Raw genomic sequence first — 5,351 nt, 5'->3', positions numbered from 1 at the left:
TTTCGTATTGCCAGAAAGTTGCGCATAACTGCCATCCCTAAATTAGCGCGTCAAGCGCCAAGCAATGACTAAAGGTACGACCGCACTAGGCGACGCGACACGACACTACACAGCGCGGCAAAATATTCTTGGCATGGATTCTTATGGAGCATACCGCACTACGGAGCGGAGCTTCGCGACGCGACGCTGCGCGGCAAAGTTGACCAACTAGGCAAAAATGTCGCGTCGCATGGTGTTGCGCTGTTCTGGAGCCGCATAGTGCGGTATACCCAGCGGAGCGACATAACATTTCGTACTATATTTTTAACTTGAAGAAATTGATCTCGAATTGTGAAGAAAATTTTATGTAAAGAAACATAACATTTGAGAAGAATTCGTCAAGGAAAATAAAAATGAAAGGCATTAACATTACAGCAGCGTCACTGGCATCCATCTTGTTTGAAGGTTTTGACGCAAATAAATAAAAAAAAATTTGCTGCGAAGTGTCGCGCCGTTTCAGTGCGGTATACCAAAAAGTGTCGCGCCGTGTCGCGTAGTTAAAGGTACGACCGCACTAGGCTACGCGACACGACACTATACAGCGCGGCAAAATATTCTTTGCATGGATTCTTATAGAGCATACCGCTACGCTGCAACGGAGCTACGCGACGCTGCGCGGCAAAGTTGACCAACTAGGCAAAAATGTTGTTGTTGTAACAGCATACAAATTCCCCGAAGAGATTTTGGGGAGTGTTGCTGGAGTGACAGTCCTTGGCCAGATATAAATCTGGGTCGCTCCGGTTACGTAGACCCGACTGTCGTGGGAACGGCTAGGCAAAAATGTCGCGTCGCGTGGTGTCGCGCAGTTCCGGTGCCGGATAGTGCGGTATACCCAGCGGAGCGGCATAACATTTCGTCCTATATTTGTAACTTGAAATTGATTTCGAATTGTGAGTGAATATTCACATGCATTTCATTCAAGAAGAAAATTGTATTTAAAGAAATATAACAGAGGACAATTCGCCAAGGAAAATAAAAATAAAAGGCATTAACATTGGCATAAATGTAGAACACCTACAATTCTCAAATTAAAAAAAATCATATTGGGATCGATGGAGATCATTGAGGTGAACGTAACGATATATATATATTTTTTTTTTGGAAAACAACAACTACAACAATTATTAAAGGTCAAATTTCAAATTAAGCATTTTTTAAAGTTATTATTTCTCGAAAACCTCTTCACGGATTAGATATCATTTGATAGAGAATTTAATTATCTTTAATTTGATATACATATATAAAAAAAAGGTGTTCAGCGCCTGTTCTTCGCAACACAAAAAGAGAATTCTACTTTGTGAGGGTTATAATCTAAATGCGGCCGAAGGCCGCCTACACAGAAAGGTGTTCTCTGCAAAAGGTTTTCAGCCCCTGTAGCGAAAGTGTGCAACAGGGGCGTGCCTTCTCTTTTGCCCTAGTGCCTTTTTAGATTGGATGAAAAGAGAAGGCACGCTCCTGTTGCGCACTTTCGCTACAATTATAACGAGTTGTCCCTTCTTGTTATCTACGTTCTTTGGCAGAGCAAAAGCTCTTTCTGCGCTTCGCTGATCTATAACAAAGAACGTGAATCTCTTAGAAGAGACAACACGTTGTAATTGTAGCGAGTGTGAACATCAGAAGTGTGCCTTCTCTTTTCATCCAATCAAAAAACGTATTTGGGCAAAAGAGAAGGCGCGCTCCTGATGTTAACACTCGCTACAATTTTAACGTGTTGTCTCCACGGTTGCCATTTCAGATTTATTTTTCGGACCAAAAAATTTACCAAATGGTAAAAAATGGACCAAGTTTTATTACATCGGGAAATTGAGTGGAGTTTATTCCTCTTTATCAAGAAAAAATGCCAATTCAGTTTTTATAATAATTTTTTTTTTTTATTGCATCAAAAGTGCATCACAATTGTATATTATCATTTAAAGTTTTAAATTATAATTTGTTTCTTAATTTTGGCTTTATTAATGCTAAATCAAATATTTGCGCTCAGCTGATGCGGAACTGTGAGGCAGACTAACCGCCCAATTCTGTGTTTTCTTGATAAATTCTTTGTAAAGAAATTTTATCAAGTAAAAGCTTCCTTCGCATTCTGTGTCAATATTTATAAAACAAAAAGCTCTACGATTTCCACATTAGTGGAACTGATTTCCACATGAGTGGAACTGATTTCATTGTCACATATGAAAAATATGAATTTAAAAGCAAAAAAGCTTTTGACTATGAACCAAAAATACAAGATCACGTAAGAACGCGACGTTGTATTTGTAACTGGTTTTGAGAAAAAAGTTTGCGAAAGCGGGTTCGTCAGCTGAGCGTTTGTTTACATCACAAGCACCACTATTTTACACTTTTATTCAAGTAAAGAAGAGTTAATTCAACAAGACAACACATTTTAAAGCATTTTGTTGCATCATTTTACCTAAATTGTGCGTTTAAAGTGGCTGACAATAATTTTGGCAAATTTTGGTTTTCGTTGTTTTCTTTGCTTTGTTTACTTTTCGCTCGTTTTCCAGTGAAACAAGATGGCGTAGAACCCGCTAAAAAAAATCGACTTTTTTCACTCTCTTGTTCTTACGTGATCTTGTGTCTTTCGTTCATGGCTTTTGACTGTCGTAGCCGAGTAGGTAGAGATGTCGACCATAATTCCGTATGTCGCAGGTTCAAATGCCTGCACATGGAGTATTTAATTGTTAGAAACAAATTTATTAATATACAAAATTTATACATTTCGCATGAATTTTCAATTTGTCAATAGCACTTTCAATCTTGATAATTTATCAAGAAATGAGCTTTTGATTTCTGTGCTAGAATACCATTTCTTGATAAATAATAAAAAATTGACAAATTATAAAGATTTTCAATTTATCAAGTGCACAGAATCGGGCTGTAAAAATGCTATGAACTAAATCACACAATTCTCCAAAGGCCGCTTCACCCAATACATTTTTAATTACACTTACTTGATCCCAAAAACGTTCTATATTGGTACAGTTTTTGAAGTTATCTACACTCAGCCTTATATTACATTTACATTGCACCCAAATGCGTGATTTGAAATCAGTCATTTGAAGGCGTTTACACTGCTTGATTCGCATTTCGTTTGACTTCCCATCAATTGAAAACGGAAAAGAAAAACAAAATGAACGTTATATTACATTTACATTGGACCAAAATGCGTGATTTGAAATCAGTCATTTGAAGGTGTTTACACTGCTTGATCCGCATTTGCTTTGACTTCTCATCAAATGAAAAGGGAAGACAAAAACAAAATGTATGTAAACAAACACTACATTTATTATATTGTTAACGCTTTTTGGACACAAAAAGGCAATTATTCTTTGATTAAACTAAAAATGTGTAAAGCTCTTGTATAAATTAACAATTTTTACACACAAATTTCAAAGATTTATTTATTTCGTTGTGTTTGTTTTGTGTTTGAAAAATTCCAAATGTCAAAGACAAACCAAAGCTTTTGTGGAACTTTTGTTTCTGAGTGCGTTCAATAAAATAGTACGGCAATTGGAACGCATTTGTTTCGTGATTTTGTGTAAATGCGTCGAAATGCGTCATTCTGGAAATGTGAATTTGTATGGAGAAATGCGTGATTTGGCCTCGCATTTGAGGTTTCTCGCCCAAATGACGCATTTGGGCTCAATGTAAATGAAATATAAACAAACACTGCACGCCTTATATATTTTAACACGTTTTGGACACATAAGAGGCAATTATTCTTTGCATTAACTANTCTACACTCAGCCTTATATTACATTTACATTGCACCCAAATGCGTGATTTGAAATCAGTCATTTGAAGGCGTTTACACTGCTTGATTCGCATTTCGTTTGACTTCCCNTGTTTGAAAAATTCCAAATGTCAAAGACAAACCAAAGCTTTTGTGGAACTTTTGTTTCTGAGTGCGTTCAATAAAATAGTACGGCAATTGGAACGCATTTGTTTCGTGATTTTGTGTAAATGCGTCGAAATGCGTCATTCTGGAAATGTGAATTTGTATGGAGAAATGCGTGATTTGGCCTCGCATTTGAGGTTTCTCGCCCAAATGACGCATTTGGGCTCAATGTAAATGAAATATAAACAAACACTGCACGCCTTATATATTTTAACACGTTTTGGACACATAAGAGGCAATTATTCTTTGCATTAACTAAAAATGTGCGAATTTATGCGTAAATTAACAATTTTAATACACAAATATCAAAGATTTATTTATTAAGTCTATAAAGCTTTTTGGAGAGCTTTTGTTTTTGAGTGTGTTCAATAAAATAGTTCCGCAATTGGAACGCATTTGCTTCGCCGTTTTGATTAAATGCGTTGAAATGCTTCATTTTGGAAATGCGAATTTGTATGGAGAAATGCCTGATTTAGCTTCGCATTTCAGATTTCTCGGCCAAATGACGCATTTGGGCTCAATGTAAATGTAATATTAGTTTGCAAAATTGAGATTCGATTATGTCCAAAATGTATTCAACAAAGTGTGACTGAATTAGCCATTGCTCTCAGAAGAACCATCCTATAAAGCCAAATTGAAAAAATTTGTATGAATTTTTAATCGTTTGTTTATATTTTTTGGCATAATAGTACCTTAGAAGAGAGCCTACCTGAGTTGTCAATCACACCTTGTATAATACCATGATGCAATAATACAAGGTGGTATCAGTTGCGACAGCTCGATTTGACACTGCCCTAGCTCAGTAGAATAAGAAGAAAAACGGGGAGAAATTAATCTCCCATTTGGAACAAAAATATAAAATTTCATATTTTCTTCTAAACAAAATTTGATTTTTTTTTAGTATATTCGTAATAAAATGAAATAAAATAAGATAAAATATCTTTGTGAGAACACAAAATGTGTACACTGAGAAAAAATAAAAAAATTCTACTATATTATTAGGCAAATAATTGTTAAAGAAGTAACACTGTTTCACCTAAGGCAGTCAATATGGCGAATTTGAGCGAGAAGTTGCCGACCGATAACGCCTTGTATTATTGCATCATGGTTTAATACTGTTACGATTATCCTCGAAACCTTGAGGGATTACCCAAATATACNACCTTGTATTATTGCATCATGGTTTAATACTTGGGGTGTTCACAGTTCGTTCAAAATAGTGTCTGAAAATGTAGACGCCTACATTTTAAGACGTTTTCTAACCGTAAAATCTGTGGTGTTGTTGTTTCCCATACAAAATTGGAAAACGACGCCGTCTACATTTTGTCACACTCAAAGGTATGTTTTTTACGCGTCTACATTTTGCAACCTCGCAGCAGGGTTGCATTATGGCAATACTAATCACATTTTTTTT

This window comes from Rhagoletis zephyria, unplaced genomic scaffold, assembly GCF_001687245.7.
Source record: "Rhagoletis zephyria isolate East Lansing unplaced genomic scaffold, Rhagoletis_zephyria_1.1 Rzeph_scaffold_01626, whole genome shotgun sequence".
Lineage (NCBI taxonomy): Eukaryota > Metazoa > Arthropoda > Insecta > Diptera > Tephritidae > Rhagoletis > Rhagoletis zephyria.
Note: the sequence above shows the minus strand (reverse complement) of the source record.